This window comes from Rhineura floridana, chromosome 11, assembly GCF_030035675.1.
Source record: "Rhineura floridana isolate rRhiFlo1 chromosome 11, rRhiFlo1.hap2, whole genome shotgun sequence".
NCBI lineage: Eukaryota > Metazoa > Chordata > Lepidosauria > Squamata > Rhineuridae > Rhineura > Rhineura floridana.
In genome coordinates this window covers 26,068,883-26,091,610 of record NC_084490.1, presented here as the reverse complement: position 1 = coordinate 26,091,610, position 22,728 = coordinate 26,068,883, and the positions used below count along the sequence as shown (strand labels likewise).

General features: G+C 38.4%; 1 pseudogene; it reads right to left on the bottom strand.

Moving 5' to 3' along the window:
• Positions 1-13,122: 13,122 nt before the first annotated feature.
• On the bottom strand, positions 13,123-13,241 carry LOC133368100 (5S ribosomal RNA; annotated as a pseudogene).
• Between the last annotated feature and the right edge of the window lie 9,487 nt (positions 13,242-22,728).

Here is a 22,728-nt window from a genome sequence, read left to right as displayed (position 1 = left end):
GAGTCTGAATCCTAGCAAGACGGAGGTGCTGTGGGTTGGTGGTTCCTGAGTTCGGATAATTGGTCAGTTGCCTGCTTTGGATGGGGTCATACTCCCTCTGAAAGAGCAGGTCCATAGCCTGGGGGTGCTTCTGGATTCATCTTTGTTGCTAGAGGCCCAGGTGACCTCAGTGGCTAGGAGTGCCTTTTACCAGCTTCGGCTGGTGAGACAGCTGCGGCCGTTTCTGGACCAGGATAGCCTGACCACTCTTGTCCATGCAGTGGTAACCTCTAGGCTGGATTACTGTAATGACCTCTATCTAGGGCTGCCCTTGAGGTTGGTCCGGAAGCTGCAGCTGGTGCAAAATGTGGCAGCGAGACTGCTCACTGGAGCAGGGTATCGCCAACATGTCACTTCGCTGGTGAAATAATTGCACTGGCTGCCCATTTGCTACTGGGCCAAGGTCAAGGTTCTAGTTTTGGCATACAAAGCCCTATACAGCTTGGGACCAGGATACCTGGAAGACCATCTTACCCCTTATATACCAAGTCGATCACTGCGCTCTGCAGGTGAGGGCCTCCTGCAGATACCATCTTATCAGGAGGTCCGTTCTGCACAATATAGGAAAAGGACCTTTAGTGTGGCGGCACCTACCCTGTGGAATTCCCTCCCCTTAAATATTAGGCAGGCACCATCTCTGCTATCTTTTCAGCACCTTTTGAAGACTTTCCTCTTTCAACAAGCCTTTTAAGTTGAGACCGATCCCAGTTTGCATCTGTGTCAGAATTGTTTAATAGGCTTTTTAATAATGTTTTTAACCCCTTTTTAAAGTTGTTTTTTAAAAAAATGTTTTTAACACTGTTTTGTTTTAATGTATTTTAAGATCTGTTTTTATGATGTTTTAGTTTTAGTGCTTTGTTTGCTGCCCTGGTCTCCTGCTGGGAGGAAGGGTGGGATACACATTAAATAAATAAATAAATAAATAAATAAATAAATAGGCCTGCAAGCCTATGAGATTCAGCCTATGACAGCCTGTGAGATCCAGGCTCACAGAGAACCTTAAAAATCCATAGGCCTTGATCAGACCTGTAAGCAAAACCTGTTGTAATGACAATGGTCACAGGGATCTTCTGTTTCCTTGCCAAAAAACTCAGCCAATGCATGACTGCCATATATTAATTGGTCTATTGTTCTAATTCAAGCAAGCATTTAACCTGTGTAGCTGTGATTGATATATTGTTATTTTTCTAATTCAGGAAAATGATTTTTTGTGTAGAGCAATAGCCTCATCTAGGGGAAAAAGCTTTAGAGCATAATCAAAGAGTTTAATAAGAGAAACGGTGAGATTTAAAAATTGATTTGTAATATAATCCAGTAGGTTAACTTGTAATACATTATACGTGTGTTTTATGACAAAAATATATTCTTAGATAGTATGCCTTCTTTATTTCTCTGACGCTGAGAGATAATAGTTAGCCAAAGTCACCCAGTCTTTTTCCCTAGTCCGTGTGGTTTTAAAATGAAACTCAGTGTTTTAAATATAATCCCCTGTCTTGAGCTATGCATTTTATAAGTAAGGAAATGGGATTTCTGAGAAGGTATAAGAGCATATAAGACCCCTATAACTATTAAAAATCTGTGATGCTCATGAGATTTCAGTTACACTGAGTTGAGGTAAAACCCAAGCAGGTGTACCTGAGTCTGTCTGACCCATCAGAAACAATGAAACAATGGATGTACCAAGTATGCTTAAAAGCATATTCACAATGGTAACTGTTCCAACTAGCCCCAAAATTCATTAGTCTTGAAAGACAGCAGAACAATGGTGATATTAACAAGATGGACAGGAACTTGGAATCAGGAGTAGAATTGCCTAATGCTTTCTGATTGGTTTGGAACAATTGCAGTAAGGAGGAACTGTGATGTTATCTGGGAAGGAACTTGTGGTATTGTTGGACTGCTATCACATGTTGTAACGGTACTGTATAAAAGAGCCTGCAACACAGTGTCTCAGTGCAGTCTCTCCTGGATGTTTCTGGGAGGCTGACCCTGCATATGCTTGTAAAGAATAAAGGCCTACATTTTTGCTTCAAGCCTATGTCCTCAAATATTTTTTAAGGACACCCAGCAAAATATCCCAATGGAGAAAAATTCTCCATCAGTCACTCCCTCCAAATACTCTGCCCTCTATGCCTGTGTATCGATTTGCCAATAAGTAACCCCCACAATATAGCCCCCAAATCCTACCTGCTTGTCAGTCCTCCACACCTTCATGCCTACCTGAGCAACAATGTACCAATCAGAGCTTGGAAAAGTTACTTTTTTGAACTACAACTCCCATCAGCCCAATCCAGTGGCCATACTGGCTGGGGCTGATGGGAGTTGTAGTTCAAAAAAGTAACTTTTCCAAGCTCTGGTACCAATTAAGGGATGATAGGAGTGGATTGCTTTAACTGCCCAACCACCCGGACATCCACCTCCACTAGACCAAACAGGCCTTAAGCCTGTGCCTCACTACTAACCCTCCTACAGACAGGGCCCAGCAAGCAAGCTCCAACCCCTTTTGCAGGGCTAGTCGGGCCAAAATCGAAGGCTGCACCACACTGTCCCCCAACCATTAGCCTAACCACTCCCTGAGGGATGGCCAAGGCCTAGGCCAATAGGTCACAGCATATGGCCTGATGCCAAGGCCTAGCCATCCCCCCACATAGCTACACTGGCTCCAAGGGCCATCACTCTGGCCCAGGAGTAGGGTTGCCATATTACCCGGTTAGCTGGGTTTTACCTGGATTCTTTGCAAGCCACCTGGCACCCGTTTAGCCCCTTAGGTGGCCCGGATTCTCAGCTTTAATTTTAAAAAAATTAAGTTTCTAGGTGGTCCGGTTCTTGAGATATACATAAAAATGTCAGCCACCCCCCGACTGTTAAATCTTTCTTGAAACAGTACTGTATAGCACTTCGTAGCTTTAACCCTACCCGTTCAGGATTGCAGCCAATCACTGAAGCCAGGGTTGTGTTTCAGTTTCATTGACCTGAGGCAGTGTCTAGAAAACCTCATTGCAATGCCAGAAAATGGTGGTTCCCCCCCCCGTTTATCTGAAAATCTCATAAATTGGGTAAGTATATATATTTCAGGTTTTTTTTCCTCTTGTGTGCAGGAGTCAGATCCCGGGCAGTGTTTTGAAAACCTTCCCAATACTTGCTTTTGTAAAAGCAATGCTAATCCGATATGCCCAGAGTAAATCCCATTGAATTCAATAGGACTTACTTTTGAGTAGACATGGTTATGAATGTGCTGAAAATCAATGGGACTTTGGAGTGAATGTAAAAAAGAATTGTGTTTGTGTTCTAACTCTTTCTGTGGCCCCTCCAGTCCTATTTTAAAGCAAGTAGGCAGGGCTTACTTAGGTATTACAGTTTTTATTCTGTAGGAAACTAATACTGATTTCTTTAAAACTAATACTGATTTTTCTGCAATGACTGGTTTGACAATAAACTGTTATATGGGCTGTATGTATTTATACATCTGCAGTGTGTGAGTGTGTGTGTATGGAGTCTTATGATTCGGAATTTTGGGTTGTGTGAATGAAGTTGCTTATCACTTGAGGTTGCAGTTCTGTCCCTGTTTGAGTAAGTTCCACTGAATACACTGGGACTTGCTTCTGAATAAACAAACCTAGGATTGCACTATAAATATCTTTACAGTTTGTGTAAATAATAAATATATTTGATAGTCATGCATATATAAATATTGCTTCATTTATCATATTTTTGGTTTTTGGTTAGGAATCCTGACTGGTTGTGAGATGCTTAGTTTTTTGCCTTACTCATAGGAATCTTGTTGTGGTTGGTATGGTATTACATTTAGGAAAGTGTTACTGCCTTTTGTGTTGTTTTTTTCCTGTTTGCATTTCACTTATCTTTAACCTCACTCCATTACAGCCATAGAAGCAACAGCAGCATATGCAAGATAATTAACTCCCATTAGTGATAAGAGCAAGAATTTATAATTATTATTTTAATTAAAACAAGAAGCTTATCAGTACTTTGAAGAGGACCAGATATTTATTTTCTTTCTGAGCCCAGGACTGGGTCTTTCATGATGCCCGGTGGGGGGGGGGAGCAGGAGAGTAGTCGATAAGACAGACATCCTGGTATTGGTAATCTAATTAGCAAGGTATGTGTGGGGTTGTTGCACACTTCTAGGCCCAGTTTCATTTTGAGTATGGAGGTGGAACCTGTGTAGATGTGGTTGATCAAAGGGAGAAGAAATTTTGAGTTAAGCAAAGCTCTGCTTTTATAAAACCTAAGAAACATACAGATACTTTGAATGTCTGAGTGCCTGCACCAGTGGAATACTGGAGGAACTTGTAAAACTTGCTGCAACAGTATTTAGAATGGAGCATGTGGTGTGAAAGACTCCTTTTCCTAACATTTTGGCTTCTTGTTTTTCTCCACCCACCACATCTCTGAAATATGTCGTATATGTAATGGTTAACCGTACTGCTGCCCTGACTTACTTTGTTTGTTGCTATTTTGTATTTTTATTATGTTTTCATATTGATTGTGCATTTTTATTGTTTTTATATTTATAAGCTGTGTTGAGCTCTGTTTTTAACAGCAGAAGGGCAGGATATAAATCCTCTTAATCACTCAATCAATATTCCATAGTGTTGGAAACTAGAGTCTAGGCATTTAAGGCTGAAAACGTTGCTTTTAAAAAAAAGATTTCTCACATCTTTCCCCAGTTTTTGGTGGTAATTCCTAGGCGCAAAAACAAAACAACTGGACAATCCAAATATTAACATGCAAATAATTTCCATAGTCATATGCAAATAATATGCAAATTAGCCTGCCCAGATTTGTGGAACTGGAATATGGCAACCCTACCCAGGAGCCATCCAATATACCGGCCTATCCATCTCCCCCAACTCTAAACCATATGGACACAATGTCCTAGTCCTCCTTCCCTGCCTGCTGCTGCTGCTCGTTGCTGTTGCGCCACTCGCTACCACTATTGTTATCACCAATTTCCACCACCAATTGCTGCTTCCTCTGTCACTACCACTTCCACAAATCCCACTGCCATAATCTCCACTGCCACACCCCCAAAGGCAGTGAGGCTGTAGGGGCAATGCCTTAAACAACCTGCCCCAATCCTCCCCTGCGCTGGTGTGCCTTGGTGCAAAAGTGCCAGAAATGGCTTCATACCCTTGTTCCATCTCCAGCCGCAATAATGCTCTTGCCTGGACCCCTTTTGGAGTCGGATGGTAGGGGTGGGATTTTTTTCACTGTACCTACTGTATAGTGTGAAGTAGCACTGTGCCAAAAAATTATTTTCCAGCTTCCATCAAGTAATAAGAAACCAAGATAAAGCAAAATTATGCAGTTTAATTTTGTGAGTGATCTTTCATTCTACAAATGTGGTCTGCATTCTGCACCTTTCCAGAGTATCCACACTTCCTGAAACCACCAAATGTCCTCAACTGACCTGTCTTGTCTGTTCATTAAGCCAGAGTGGTTGTCTATAATTGGCTGAGACCACTTCATTGGGTTTTTTCCTCTCCCCCCCAAAAATAAATAACTTACTTTTTCAATAAATCAGTGTGTGTGAATAAATCAGTTTGTTTTTAAAAAGTTAAAGGAAAGGGAACCCCTTAAAATATTAGTGAGCACACAAATCTCAGGTGCTTGATTGTCAGCCTCCCCAGCTTTCTGTGCATCAGTTAAAGCCTAGGAAAAGACATCATGATGTCACCCCTTCCATAGGGATTTCTCAGATCAGAAAGTAACAGTGCAGCAAGGGTGGCTGAAGAGCACTAAAGAAATTGTTAATGAAAAGAAAAAACAAAGCACCCTCAACCACTTGATAGTCATACAGTAAGCACAGCTGCAATTCTACAAAAAAATGCTAAACAAATTCTAAAGCACCCTGTGAATGAAGCAAAACCCAAAACAAAACTCAAAACTTATTTTATAGCAGAAGAAAGAGATTGAGAAATAGGAGGGTATATTTTAGCACAGTAGTAATAATTTCCCCTCCTATGATAACCAACAGTGATACAGGATATTTTGTTTAACATGAAAAAATATACTCTTTGTTTCTTTTAATGTATGGTTAGGCACTGCCCCTTGCCAGGTGTAATGAAAACTGCCATCCAGGCTACAGAATGAAAAAGAAGGAAGGGAAGCCATTTTGTTGCTATGATTGTGCTCCATGTCCAGATGGGATGATTTCAAAACAAAAGGGTAGGAGACCTTATATGCAGTGTTATAAAATAATACACAATATATTTTTTCCTTAGCAGCATTTCAGTTCTCCTAAATAGACCAGTGATTATGACAACCCAGTCATGGTACACTCCCTTTGAAGGAGGAGGTTTGTAGCTTGTGGGCAGTCTTTGATTTATCTTTGTCACAAGAGGAACAACTGATTTCAGTGACTAGAAGTGCCTTCTACCAGCTTTAGCTGGTATGTCAGTTACATATATTCCTGAGTAAGGATAACCTGACCACAATAGTCCAATATTTATTGGTAACCTCAGTACGTGATTACTGTAATGCAATATATTTAGAGTTGCCTTTGAGGTTGGTCCAGAGACTACAGTTAGTGCAAAATGCCACTGTGAGTGTTCTGTCTAGAAGTAGCCACCATCAACATATTATGCCTTTGTTGAAACAGAAGCACTGGCAGCCTATTTGTTACCAGACCAGGTTCCAGGTGTTACTACGTCTTTACAAAGTGTTAAATATCTTGGAACCAGATTACAGATATTCCTAGGTAAGGATAACCTAGCCACAGGGTCCATGTACTGGTAACCTCAGAGCTTGATTACTTAATACAATTTATTTAGGGTTGCCTTTGAGATTGATCCAGAGCAGAGCTTGAAAAGGTTACTTTTTTAAACTACAACTCCCATCAGCCCAATCCAGTGGCCATGCTGGCTGGGGCTGATGGGAGTTGTAGTTCAAAAAAGTAACTTTTCCAAGCTCTGATCCAGAAATAGCCATCATCAACATATTACACCTTTGTTGAAGCAGCAGCACTAGCAGCTTATATCTTACCAGGCCAGGTTCCAGGTGTTATTACTTCTTTCCAAAGCATTAAATATCTTGGAACCAGACTACCTAAAAGTTGAGCATCAGTGTAGGCACAGCATAAGCATCCCAACAGACAGCCAAAATCATTGCCAAACAGCAGATCTCCAGAGTAAGCCATCCAGAAACACATGTTGTTAGCTTATAATGCCTAACACAGGGTTGTATTCTTGAAATTAAGGAGCCTAAATTAATCATGTCTATTACCTTTGATGGGACTACTCTGAGTAGGACTAACATTGAATACCAACCTCATACTTTTTAATGCAATTCTACAAATGTCTACTTAGAATTAAGCCAGAATGTGTTAAATGGGAGCCTCTCTCAAATATGTGTGTAAGGGATTCCAGACTTTCTCTTTGAGTCAAAATGCATTCTGCACTGTTCACACTACCTACCTTTTTTTGAATATGAAGAACGTCCGTGGTTTCTTACTGATTTTCACTTATGTATAATTATAATTTCCTTCTAATTAATTTCCTTCAGTTTTGTGTGACTTGGATAAAGCAATATTTCAAAGAAAGATCTGGACAATAGAATAGATATTGCAGATGGATACCTTCATGTTTTTTGCATGGTACAATAAAGATCAGAAGAAAAAATGGCATGAGTGCAGGAACTGATATTTCTTTTATTTCATTTTTCAGATATGGATAATTGTTTTAAATGTCCAGAAGATCAATTTCGAAACACGCAACAAGAGCAATGCATTCCCAAATTCTTAAATTTCCTCTCTTTCTCACAACCTTTAGGGTTCACATTAGGTTCCTTGGCTGTTTCTTTTTCTGTGATCACAGCTTTGGTTCTTGGAGTCTTCATTAAGCACCACAACACGCCCATCGTCAAGGCCAACAATCGGGACCTCACCTACTCTCTGCTCATCTCCCTATTGCTCTGCTTCCTCTGCTCTTTCCTGTTCATTGGCGAGCCCCATACAGTAACTTGCTCTTTACGACAAACTGCTTTTGGCATCATATTCTCAGTAGCTGTGTCTTGTGTATTGTCTCCCCAGACATGTTCCAGAAAATAATGGATGGGATTAATGAACTTAAACAAGATCTCAAACAAGAGATGAAACAGGATAGACAAGAAATTAAAGATGAATTTGGCAAAATGAAGATGGAATTGAAAGATATAAAAGAACATATCAAAACAGAAGTGGATGAGATTAAAGGAACAATTGGGCAAATAACACAGGAGGTAAAAAACGTTAAAGGAAAGGTGCAAATCTTGGAGAACAAAACAGATATATTAAATATGGAAATGGAAAAAAATTGGGTCATATCGCTGTGATGGAATTAAGAGATAAAGAATATTGTTTGAGATTTCGTGCAATTCCTGAAGAAACAGGTGAAGATATCAGAGATAAAATGGTTAATGCTCTGGTAAAATTTTTGGATTGGAATGAAGATTTGATGGAATTTGAAATAGATAAGGTTTATAGAATCAATTCAAGATATGCAACAATGAAAAAAATTCCAAGAGATGTGCTTGTGCATTTTGTAAAAAAGAGGACCAGAGATATGGTATTACAACAACATTTCAATAATATCTTTAAAATTGATGGCAAGGAAATACTGGTGATAAAAGAAATCCCTATTAGACTTCTACGCAAGAGAAAAGAATATGCTTTCTTTACAGAAAAACTTAAACAATGTAAAATTCAATTTAGGTGGGATGTTCCAGAAGGAGTGATTTTTACATTCAGACAACAAAAATATTGATTGAATACTGTTCAAAAAGCAAGGGACTTCTTGAGAAAAGCTTCAAAAGACATGGAAGAAGACAAACTCAAAGACATGGATATAATTCCTGGGAAACAAAGACAACAGGAACATGCAGAGGAGGGAAAGGAAGATGATGGATTAAAGGGAGCATCAGGTACTTTTTAAAATACATGCTTAAAGATGGATTACAAATATCTAACTTGGAATATAAATGGAGCCAATACGTTGCAGAAGAGAAAGAAAGTGTTTCATTATTTGAAAAAATTAAAATTGGATATAATTTGTCTACAAGAAACTCATATTAAGAAGAAAGATTCCAAATATTTGATTTGTAAAAATTTGGGTGAAGAATTTATTTCGGCTGGATCAAAAAAAAAAAAGGTGTTGTTCTTTATATTAACCCACAATTGTTTCCTAAATTGATATTATTGGATGACAGTGGTAGATTTGTGGGGGTTGAAATTACTTTACAAGGTACAAAAATTTTGATAGTGGGCATTTATGCCCCCAATGAAGATAAAACAAGGTTTTATACAGGACTTATGGAAAAATTGTCAGAGTTTTCATATGATCATTGGTGTGTTATGGGTGATTGGAATGGAGTAATTTTACCAAAAATGGACAGACTTTCTGAGAAAAATATTAAAGAGACACAGGGTAAATTACCGAAAATTTGCTTTGAATTGATGGAAAATTTAGAATTGGTGGATACCTGGAGATATATAAATGATAATGCAAAGAAATTTACTTATTTTTCAGAAAGACATAAAACATTCTCAAGGATTGATATGATTTGGATGTCTAAAAGCCTAGTGAAAGACATTTCCAAAATGGATATATTACCAAAAACTTTTTCGGATCACAACCCAGTGATATTGACTTAAAAAAAAATAATCTTGGATTTAGATGGAGACTAAATGAATCTTTATTACAGAATGATAAAATAGTGCAAGAATGTAAGAAGAAATTAAAAGAGTTTTTTGAACACAATTTACATAAAGGAACAGATGAAAATATTGTTTGGGATACAAGTAAAGCATTTATGAGGGGATATTTTATTAAATGTAACTCTGAATTAAAAAAGAAGAAACAACCGAAAATGCAATTAATCTTGGAAGAAATAAAACAAAAAGAGGAAGAATTGAAAAAGAATCCAACTAAAGTTTCTATTGTAAATCAAATTAAAATGTTACAGAAACAAGTGTCAATGTTGACAGTTAGAGAAATTGAAAGGAAATTAAACTTTGCCAAACAAAGGACTTTTGAATTTGCAAATAAACCGGGGAAATTGCTAGCATATAAATTAAGAAAAGAACGACAAAAAAATCTTATTTTAAAGATACAAGAAGGAGATGAGATGTTGACAGACAATGTAAAAATCCAAAGGGTTTTTCATCAATATTATTCAACTTTGTACAAGTGTCAGGAAATTTCCTCTGAAAAAATTGAAGAGTATATATCTAAACAGAATTTGCCTAAAATTACAGATTTTCAGAGACAAAATCTATTGTCTATTACGTCAAGAGAAATATCTGAGGCTATAAGTAAAATTAAATTAGGAAAGGCACCAGGACCGGATGGACTATCAGCAATGTATTACAAATGCTTGGAGGAGGAACTCTTATTACCTTTACAGTATACAATGAATTCTATTTTGCAAGAGGGGAAGATACCGGATAGTTGGAAAAATGCCAATATAACATTAATACCTAAAGAGGAGCAGGATCTAACCAAAACAAAAAATTATCGGCCGATATCTTTATTGAATAATGACTATAAAATTTTTACAATGATTTTGGCAGAAAGAATGAAAATAATATTGCAACAATTTATTCAGGAAGATCAAGCAGGGTTTTTACCTAAAAGACAACTACGTGATAACGTCAGGAATGTTTTGAATGTGTTGGAATACTTAGAACAACGAAATGATAAACAAGCAGCTTTGATCTTTTTAGATGCTGAGAAAGCATTTGATAATTTGAATTGGAAATTTATGTTTAAGGTCTTGGAGCAAATGGATTTTGGAGATAACTTTATAAAATGGATTAAATCTATTTATACATCTCAGAAGGCACAGATAATTGTTAATGGAGGGTTAACGGACTCATGTGAAATACAAAAGGGTACAAGACAGGGATGTCCATTATCTCCCCTTTTATTTATTTTGGTCTTGGAAGTGCTGCTTAGAGATATAAGGCAAGATAAAAGGATTTCGGGAATAAAGGTAAAAAAAGAGGAATATAAATTGAGAGCATTTGCTGATGATTTGATAATTGTATTAGAAAATCCATTGGAAGGAATTAATGCATTGATGGACAAATTAAAAGAATTTGGACCGTTAGCAGGATTTAAGATCAACAATCAAAAAACAAAGATGTTGGTGAAAAATTTATCTTCAAGGGAACAAAAAGAGTTGACGGACAAGACAGATTTTAAAATAGAGGAAAAGTTGAAATATATAGGTATTATTATGACAAATAAAAATTCAAAGTTGTTTCATAATAATTATGAAAAACTATGGACAGAGATTAAGAAAGACTTGTTAAGATGGGATCAATTACAATTGTCAGTAATGGGAAGAATATCCGTGATAAAAATGAACATACTGCCGAGAATTATGTTTTTGTTTCAAACAATACCTGTAATATCCTCTGATTTACCTTTTAAACAATGGCAAAAAGATATTTCTAAATTTGTTTGGCAGGGAAAAAAACCAAGAGTTAAATTTAAATTATTACAAGATGCCAAAGAAAGAGGAGGACTGGGATTACCGAATTTGAGACTTTATTATGCTGCCTGTTGTTTAGTCTGGATAAAGGAATGGTTTTTATTGAGGAATAAAAGGCTATTGGATTTGGAGGGCCATGACCTGAAGTGGAGATGGCATGGATATCTATGGTATGATAAAGTAAAAGTTAATGTGGATTTTAATAATCATTTTATAAGACGTCCTCTGTTGAAAATATGGAATAAATATAAACCAAGGTTTTATTCGAAAATACCATTATGTGTTTCAAGTCAAGAAGCGTTTTACAGAAGAGAAATGGCTGGAAAAGAGAAATGGTTAACATATCAAGAACTATTAGAAAACGTACATGGAGAATATATAATGAAAGAGAGAGAACAACTGATAAAGGAAGGATATAGTTCTCAATGGTTTGCCTATTTACAATTGTTAGAAAGATATAAAATGGATAAGAAAATGTATGGGTTTGAAATAAATAAATCTGATTTTGAAATAGGTTTGTGTACAAATGATGAAAATATAATTGCGAAAATGTATAAACTCTTACTGAAAATGGATATGGAAGAAGAACAAGTAAAAGAGTGTATGGTAAAGTGGGCAAAAAATTTTGGTTATAATATACAAATGGATCAATGGGAAAATATGTGGAAAAAAGGCTTGAGATTTACATTATGCTATAATCTTAAAGAAAAATTTTATAAAATGATGTATCGTTGGTACATGATTCCAGAAAAGTTGTCAAAAATGTATAGTAATGTTTCTAATGTTTGTTGGAAATGTAAACAACAAGAAGGATCATTTTATCATATGTGGTGGTTGTGTAAACAGGCAAAATCATTCTGGGCACAGATAGGTAGGATGATGCAAAAAATCTTAAAGATAAATATTCAGTCAAAACCAGAATTTTTTTTATTGGGTTTTATGGATAAACAAATAGAAAAGAAATATGGAAGAATAATATTATATATGATTACGGCAGCAAGATTATTATATGCACAAAAGTGGAAAATGGAATCAACGCCAACAACGGAGGAATGGCTATTGAAATTAATGGACTTGGTAGAGATGGATAAATTGACATGTTTACTTAGAGAAAAATCGACAGATACATTTCTTAAGGAATGGAAGCCTCTCTTGGACTTTTTGTTGAAAGATAAAAATGAAATTATGATAATGGGATTTGACGATTAACTAAGAAAGACTATGGAGAACAGTGATTTTGTATGTATTAAGGGACAGGTTTGATATATATTATATATTTATAGCTGATCTGTGACAAATCGGAAGTCAATTTTTTTATTTTTATTGTTAATCTTATTGTGTTATGTTTCTTTTGATTTTGTTTTGTTTGTTTTATGAAAATTTGAATAAAAATTATTGTAAAAAAAAAAAATGAAGTCAGTGAGGTCCTGGAAGCTAAACACAGAAGAGGGGTCGTATAATAACATGTTGTTGTTATATGCTTTGAAGTCAATTAAGACTTATGGCAACCCTATGAATCTTTTTTTGGATATATTCATAGGGTTTTCATGGTAAGGCTATTCAGAGGTAGTTTATCATTGCCTTCCTCTAAGCCTATGGCACCCACTATTCCCAGGCAGTCTCCCATCCACGTGCTAACCAGGCCTGACCCTGCTTAGCTTCTGAGATCAGACAAGATCAGGCATGCTCAGGGTAGTATGGCCATATAAGACATATAAAATTTGGTAACTGAGAACCTATAAGAACCTATCCATCTGGGAAAAAAAATCCCTGAAGTCTTTAAATTTTCATGCCATAGTTAAAGTGCCACAAGACTGCTGCTTACAGAGTACTGTCCCCTTTGAATGGTAGACTTCCTCATTCACAGTCCACTTTCTTCTCCATTACATATTACTCTAGCTCTATTCAGCAATCACTACTCCCATTAATCCAATTGTGAGATGGCAAAAGTGGAACAATGCCGTTGTGTCCACACAAATCCCATCCATTTAGGTGGAATACCTGAAGTGAAGAGCCTGTGTGTAGGCTCCCTACATGATTCAGAACTCTGCAAAATCACTGTTCTATATCACCTGGGGATCTCCCCAAAATATAGAGAAGTCCCCCAGAGAAGTTTAGCCCAATGCACATAAAAGATCAGTAAGGAGATGATGGCAGAAGAGGTGCCAATGAGCATGGTGCACTTTCACCCTCATGTGATTGGAATTGCATGAGCAGTAATGGTGCAAATAGGATTAACTCTGCACCAATTACAATAATCCCAAAGGAATCAAAATGAGTGCAGGCCTTGCATGTATCAACTGGAGTTTCTGAGCACTAATCAGGACCACCTCTATGAAAAACAAATTCTGTGACTTCATTTTTTTTGTCCCCAAATTATGAAATGATGTTTTTGACGAGGTGCGCCTGGCGCCAACACTGTTATCTTTCCTGTGCCAGGTCAAGACTTTCCTCTTCTCCCAGGCATTTTAGCATGTGTTTAAATTGTTTTAAATTTTTAATTGTTTTAAATTGTTTTTAAAAGATGTGTTTTTAAATTTGTATATTTGTTTTAATGTTGTTAGTTACTGTAAACCTCCCAGAGAGCTTCGGCTATGGGGTGGTCTATAAGTACAATAAATAAATAAATAAACAATAAATAAATAAAATGGGGAAAGTGGCTGGTCAATAATATCAATGATATCCCAAATATGCAGGCTCCATCTCTAGATCCATCCTAGGGTCTTACTCCTCTTCCATGACTTCTCTCTCTGTTCCCTATTGAAAGCACATGTCACATTTGTTCCATTAACTTACACTAAGATCTAGTAACATTTTTTCACTTGCTGATAGTAATGTCTTGTATGAGGGAACACTTTGGAGAAATTAGGTTTGAACCCTGTAATTATCCCAGATTACTGTAACTCATCCTATACTTTGGCAAACTCCTCATGGATTTGTTAAGACTAATAGGTGATCAAAAACAGTCTGAAAGGATATATAGAATACATATTTGTCTGTTTAGAGCTCAATGACAGGAACAGCTATCCCAACCTGATTTTTGTCAATTTAATCTTATCAAAGCAATCTGAAGCTACTGGAGATTTTTGTGAATGACAGACAGAAAACAGAATTCTAGAGCAACACTTCTTGAGATGTCAGGGATGTATTTGTGGTTGCTGTTCCTCTTTCTGTGGCTGCAGGTGCCTTCAACTGAGGGAAAGGAAGAAACTGTTATGTGTGCCATGAGTGATCCTTTCCAGATGCCATATAACTATTATCAGAAAGGGGACCTAACCATTGGAGAGATGACTTCTCAGCTTGGTTGTATGATGGATGGATTATCTTTCACCGAGCACCCTAGAACAAAGTTTGTAGATCAACTTCTGTAAGTATCCCCCCCCTGTTAATAATACACACAAGATTATGCCATATCCACTCAAAAAGAAGCAATACAAGTCATTGCACGTAATCTGCATTCTTTTTTTAAAATCAGGATTATTCTAAAATGTATATGATGGTTTTTCTACATTATATTCCTGGTATTCATTTTCATCATATTTTTCAAACTCCTGTGAGCGCAATTGTTGCAGAAGAGCATCTTGTTGGGGAATAGATTCCCAGTGGCTTTGAGCACATGGAAGAACTGATTTTTTAAAAACTGTTTTCTGATCTTTTAAATAAAGCAAGATTAAAATGGCAGGCAGATCCCATATTATATGCACCAGTGAAGAATGGGCATTTGGAGTTTTGCACACCCAGTACATACAAGATAGATAAACCCTGGATTCACTTACCAGTCAGGACTCATATTTTAGGCAGTAGTAATGTCTTGGCCACTGAACTTTAGCATCACAAGTAAGAGGAGATAAAATACAGATGATTACATTGTGCCCCTAATATTTATCCCCCTTACAAATTTAGTGTTACACTAAGCCTTATGATAACTTCTCTTGTGTGAATAATGTAATTTTCATCACATAAACAATGGGTCTGTTGATTTCAACTGGAGGAGAGATAATCATACCCATAATAGACCTATCCCAGTCTGAGTCTGTGTTAGAAAAGTTGTTTTTAAAGTTTTTAAAATGTTTTTAACATTTTGTTTTAATGTATTTTAAGGTCTTTTTATGATGTTTTAAAGTGTTTTTAGTGTTTATGTTTGCTGCCCTGGGCTCCTGCTGGAAGGAAGGGCAGGGTATAAATAAAATAATAAATAATATATAAATAATAATATGTCATTGAAATAAAAAGGAATAATATGTGGCTAAACTGGGTTAAATTTTGTTCATGGATTTCATTTTTAAGTTGGGTGGAGACCCCATTTATAAACATCTTATCTTGTAGAGTCTGCTGAAAACCTGGGAGGAAAAGTATTCCTATCATAAGTCATATCTACATGACAAAAACAAGGATACTGTATGTGCTGAACAATCCTACCCATCAATAATTACCCATCAATTAGAATTATGCTGGGTAGTGGTGATGGTAGCTGGATATCTCTAGTGCCCATCACCAGAGTTCTTCATTATGAGCAATGAGAGAACAAAACCTATGGCCAGAGAGACATATTCCCATGTAGCATATTGTCATCAGCAGTATGCCACAGATGGAGATGCTGTGGGTTGGTAATTCCTCAGTTCCGATAATAAGTCAGTTGCCTGCTTTGGATGGGGTCGTACTCCCTCTGAAAGAGAAGGTTCGTAGTCTGGGGTTGCTCCTGGATCCATCTTTATCACTAGAGGCACAGGTGACCTCAGTGGCTAGGAGTGCCTTTTACCAGCTTCGGTTGGTAAGACAGCTGCGGCTGTTCTGGACCGGGATAGCCTGGCCACTGTTGTCCATGCACTGGTAACCTCTAGGCTTGATTGCTATAATGCGCCCTATGTGCAGCTACCCTTTAGGTTGGTCCAGAATCTGCAGCTGGTGCAAAATGCGGTAGTGAGACTGCTCACTGGAGCAGGGTATAGCCAACATGTCATCCTGCTGCTGAAAGAATTGCACTGACTGCCCACTTGCTACCGGGCCCAGCTCAAGGTTCTAGTTTTGGTGTACAGAACCTTATACAGCTTGGGACCAGGATACCTGAAAGACCATCATCCCTTATATACCTAGTCAATCACAGTGCTCTGCAGGTGAGGGCCTCCTGCAGATACCATCTTATCAGGAGATCCATTCTGCACAACATAGGAAACGGACCCTTAGTGTAGTGGCACCAACTCTTTGGAATTCCCTCCCCTTAAATATTAGACAGGTGCCATCTCTGTTATCTTTTCAGTGCCTAGTGAAGACCTTCCTCTTTTAACAAGCCTTTTAAGTAGAGAACTTATCCCAGTCTGCATATGTGTTGGAATTGTTTTTTAAGATATTTTCATAGAATCATACAATAGTAGAATTGGAAGGGGCCTATAAGGCCATCAAGTCCAATCCTCTGCTCAATGCAGCAATCCAAATCAAAGCATTCCAGACAGATGGCACCTGTTCAAATATCTCCAGGTGTACCTGGGTCAGCATGGCCAATCAGAGCAATGAAAGTACAGGGAAGCATGAAGGCACATTCACAATAGTAGAATGTAAGTGTATGGTAGTAACTGGTTTTAACTGGCCGGAAAAAGTGTTTGTCTTGAAAGACAGCAGAACAATGGTGATATTAACAAGATGGACAGGATCTTGGAATCAGGAGTAGAATTGCCTAATGCTTTCTGATTGCTTTGGAACGATTGCAGTAAAGAGGAACTGTGATGTTATGTGGGAAGGAACTTGTGGGATTTGTGGACTGCTGTCACATGCTGTAACTGTACTGTATAAAAGAGCCTGCACACAGTGTCTCAGTGGAGTCCTTTCCAGACTCTCTGGGAGGCTGACCCTGCATATGCTTGTAAAGAATAAAGGCCTACCTTTTTGCTTCAAGCCTGCGTCCTCAATATTTTTAAGGACCCCCAGCAAAAAATCCCAATGGAGAAAAAATTCTCCATCACTACCTACAATCCACAGTGATTTTTAATATAGAATCATAGAATCGTAGAGTTGGAAGGGGCCTCTAAGGTCATCAAGTCCAACCCCCTGCTCAATGCAGGAATCCAAATCAAAGCATTCCCAACAGATGGCTGTCCAGCTGCCTCTTTAATGCCTCCAGTGTTGGAGAGCCCACTACCTCTCTAGGTAATTGGTTCCATTGTCGTATGGCTCTAACAGTTAGGAAGTTTTTTCCTGATGTTCAGTCGAAATTTGGCTGCCTGCAACTTGAGCCCATTATTCCGAGTCCTGCACTCTGGGACGATCGAGAAGAGATCCTGGCCCTCCTCTGTGTGACAAACTTTCATATCATATCTCCCCTAACTCTTCTCTTCTGCAGGCTAAACATGCCCAGTTTCTCTTCATAGGGCTTTGTTTCCATTCCCCTGATCATCCTTGTTGCCCTCCTCTGAACCTGTTCCCAGTTTGTCTGCATCCTTCTGAAAGTGCGGAGACCAGAACTGGATGCAGTATTCAAGATGAGGCCTAACCAGTGCTGAATAGAGGGGAACTAATACTTCACGCGATTTGGAAAGTATACTTCTGTTAATGCAGCCGAAAATAGCATTTGCCTTTTTGCAGCCACATCACACAATTGGCTCATATTCAGCTTGTGATCAACAACAATTCCAAGATCCTTCTCACATGTCGTATTGCTGAGCCAAGTATCCCCCATCTTATAACTGCATTTGGTTTCTGTTTCCTAAGTGTAGAACTTTGCATTTATCCCTCTTGAATTTCATTCTGTTATTTTAAGCCCAGTGCTCCAGCCTATCAAGTTCCCTTTGAATTGTGTTTCTATCTTCCATGGTATTAGCTGTGCCCCCCAATTTTGTATCATCTGAAAATTTGATAAGCATGCTCTATACCTCCTTATCCAAGTTGTTAATAAAAATGTTGAAGAGCACTGGGCCCAGGACCAAGCCCTGTGGTACCCCACTCGTTACTTCTGCCCAGTTTGAGAAGGAATAATTGAATAAGCACTCTTTGAGTATGATTCTGGAGCCGTGGATCCATCTGATAGTTGTTTCATCCAGCCCACATTTAGCTATCTTGCTAATCAGAATATTAATGTTTTAAATGTTTTTTTTTTAAAAAAAGGTTTTTAAAGCTTTTTAAAAATGTTTTTAAAGATGGTTTGTTCTAATATGGTTGTGCTTTAATATATTTTAAAGTCTGTTTTTATGATGTTTTATGAAGTTTTAAAGTGTTTTAGTGCTTTTGTTTGCCACCCTGGGCTGCTACTGGGAAAAAGGGTGGGATATAAATCTAATAAATAAATAAATAAATAAAATGTGTGACATTTATATACTGGTAGCAATTGGGTACTGACCATATTCCATCATATTCTACACTCCGTCATCATTGTTGGGACAGTAATTTTTAATTTAAAATATATATATTTCCCACTCTCATTGAGATTAGTGGGAGTGAAATCGCTTCTATGAATTCCAGGTCAGAGTAAAGTTGTGCTTTGATGGGATATAGTCAGGGCCGGTGTCAGGCATAACTGGGCCCTTGGGCATCGGCCTGCCCTGGGCGCGTGGCTCCTGCCTGTTCCACCTACCTCTCTCCTGTGTTCTGCTGCTACATGCACATCAACCAAGATGGTGGTGGAGGCTTCTCTAAGGGGCTAATGCCCCCTCCACCATCTTCATTGATGGCACACATGCATGATATGCTACGTGTGTGCACTTGCCTGCCATCAACAAAGCCCCTTAAAGAAGCTTCTACTTGGTGGGTGGCAGCCCTGCACATGCAGTGTGAACAGCAGCAGAACACAAGAGAGAGGTAGGTGGAGTGAGCGAATGGGCGGGCAGCCTGGAAGCTCTGTCCCTGTGATCCATGGCAGGGAACCTGCTGTGGATTGCAGAAGGAGAGTGCCACTCTCCCAACCTATTGAGGGGCCCTTCAGGGGGCCCTCTGGGCCACAGGGGCCCTCGAGCAGTGTGCGACTTGGCCACCATTTGGTGCTGGCCCTGGGTATAGTTATGGGGCTGAACTGGCCTTGGTTGATCTGATGGGAGAAGGAAAGGGGAAATGTGACCCTGTTATTCTTACTTGGTCTCCCAGTGGCTTTTGAAACCATTGACCATGGTATTCTTCTGAACTGAGCTGGTGAGGGTATTGGAGGCCTTGTTTTACAGTTGTTCCAATCCTACCTCCAGGGTCAGTTCCTGAAAATAATATGGGATAATTGTATTTCAGCCCCCTGACAGTTATGCTGTGGGGAGATGCAGGATACCATTTTGTCCCAAATGTTGTTTAACATCTACATGAAGCTGTTGGGAGCAGTCATCAGGAGATTTAGGGCAAAGTGTTAGCAGTATGTTGATGATACCCAGCTCTATTTCTCTGTTATATCTGAATCGGAATAGGCCATACAAGCCCTGGACCAGTGCCTAGACTTGGTGGTGGGCTGGATGAGGGCAAATAAATGGAATCCTAGCAAGATGGAGGTGCTGTGTGTAGGTGGTCCCTGAGTCTGGATAATTAGTCAATTTCCTGTTTTGGATGGAGTCATATTCTCTCTGAAAGGTCAACTGTGTAGTCTGAGACTGCTCTCGCATCTTTGCTGCTAGAGGCCAATGTTACCTCAGTGGCTAGGAGCACCTTTTACCAGCTTTGACTGGTAAGATACCTGCAGCTGTTTCTGGACCAGGCTAGCCTGACCACTGTTGTTCATCCACTATTAACCTCCAGGCTGGATTACTGTAATGTACTCTATGTGGGGCTGTCCTTGAGGTTGGTCCAGAAGCTACAACTGGGGCAAAATGTGGTGGCATGCCTGCTCTCTGGGTCAGGGTATTGCCAAGGTGACACTGCTGCTGAAAAAATTGCACTGGCTGGCGATTAGCTGGTGGGCTAAGTTCAAGATGGTGGCTTTGGTGTATACAGCTTGGGTCTAGGATACCTGAAATAACTTCTTACCCCTTATATACCCAGTCAATCACTGCACTCTGCAGGTGAGGGTCTCCTGCAAATATTATCTTATCAAGAGGTCACTTTTGCACAACATAGGAAGCAGACCTTTAGTGTTGTGCACTTACCCTTTGGAATTCTCACCCCTTAAATATTAGACCTTAATCTTTCAACAAGCATATTAAGTAGAGACCCTATCCCAGTCTGTGTCTGTTCTGGAATTGCTTTTAAGATGTTATGAAATTGTTTTTTAAAAATATGTTTTTAAGATACTTTATTTTAAATTTATTATTATTATTATTATTATTATTATACAGTCTGAGGGATATAGAATATGGAATAAGTATGCCCTTGCCCTGCCCCACCTCCGACTCTGCCCCATCTTGGCTGCTCCAGTGGTGCATGAATGCTGGTGCAGTTGATGCCCTGGCAGCAAATTCCACCAAGGTATCAGTGACATTGTGCCAGTGTACCTTTTACAGAGCTTGGAAAAGTTACTTTTTTGAACTACAGCTCCCATCAACCCAATCCAGTGGCCATGCTGGCTGGGGCTGATGGGAGTTGTAGTTTAAAAAAGTAACTTTTCCAAGCTCTGCTTTTGTATCATATCATATAGAAATATATTTGCTTGTCTTCAATAGATTTGAAGTCATGGAAACTTGTGACCTAATGTTTGCTGAAAAGATGATGTAAGCGATTTCATTCCCACAGACAGAATTAATGAAGGGTTGGGGATTAGATATCTGTCTTACTCATGATGAAACTTTTAATTTAGTTCCACACCAAAGAACTACCAGCATGTTCTCTCCTTGGTATTTGCCGTGAAGGAGATCAATGAGAACCAAAATATCCTACCAAATATCAGCCTCGGGTTCTACGTCTATGACAGCTACACCAATGAAAGGATGACTCATCAGAATACCCTAAAACTTCTCACTACCACAGAAAAAATTGTTCCAAACTTCAAATGTGACAGGAAAAAGAATATAATTGCTGTTATTGGGGGACTAGACTCTGATATCTCCATTCACTTGGCTACTATCTTAGGCATCTACAAGATTGCACAGGTATTGTGATTGTGTGGGCCATGAGGCTTTTCTGAGTCTGAAGTAATAGTAATCCTTCCTTGATATTTTCTAAACGTTCTTTCTGCTACAATCTTTTTTATGATTGAGAAAATGATCAGAAGAACAGAAATTATAAGTGATACCAAACCTTAAGGCTTTGAACATATTTTATCACAGCATTAAAGATGTAAAAATTGTTTTTGGCTTACACTTATTTTCATGATGAACGTGTGGGGAAAGTTGCAATGCATTATTTTATTTTGAGTTCAGCAACACACACACACACATAATTTCTAAGATGTTTTTATCTCACGTTCTACAAAGATGATGCTAGAGCTATTTATGTTTTTCTAACTAACTGGTTTGCTATACACTTGTCACTAATTTTTTTAAAAAAACTTTGTCCAAAGTAGGAATGAATTATCTGGAGGAAGTGATAATTTTTTCAGTTTGTATGTGTAACATTCCTCTCAAGATCAAAGATCTAACAGAGAGTCTAGGGGCAATTCTCCTGTCTCCTTAGTTGAATAGTTCCATAGGCCAATATGGGAAGGGACAGTATATGAAGAATAATTTGAAATTTATTTTGCCACTTGGGTAAATGATTGACATGATATATTAATACATTCACTACATATCCATACACACAAAAAAACAAAATATAAAGCAATACACTTGTTAACATGGCACTCCATTATACTACAAATAAATAGTTGATATTTTCAAGAAATGAGTAGCTGAAGATGGAATTCAAAAACACATGTATGGAGTGAGAGGAAGGAATAAAGCATTTCATATTCTCAATTCTCTAGCCGCTAAAATAAGCATTTTATAAATGCTGGAGAATATTTTTATTATAGAAATTTCATGTCTTCCTAGTCAGCAGATATTTGCAATATATCTCAACAGTTAAGTTTGATTTCTGGCGATCATGTTGAAATTATTTCCCTTCCCCTTTAGGTTGCTTACTGTGTATTAGCTCCAGTGAGAAGTGTTAAAGCCCAGCTCCCTTCCTTCTACCGGATGGTCCCTAAAGACACTTATCAGTACAAAGGGATTGCACAGCTACTTCTGCATTTCCAATGGACATGGGTGGGGATTGTTGCAACAGATGATGAGAATGGAGAAATGTTTATGGAGATCCTGATTCCAGTGCTCTCCCAGCATGGAATCTGTACAGCCTTCAATGAAAAAACACCATCTCTATCTCAAG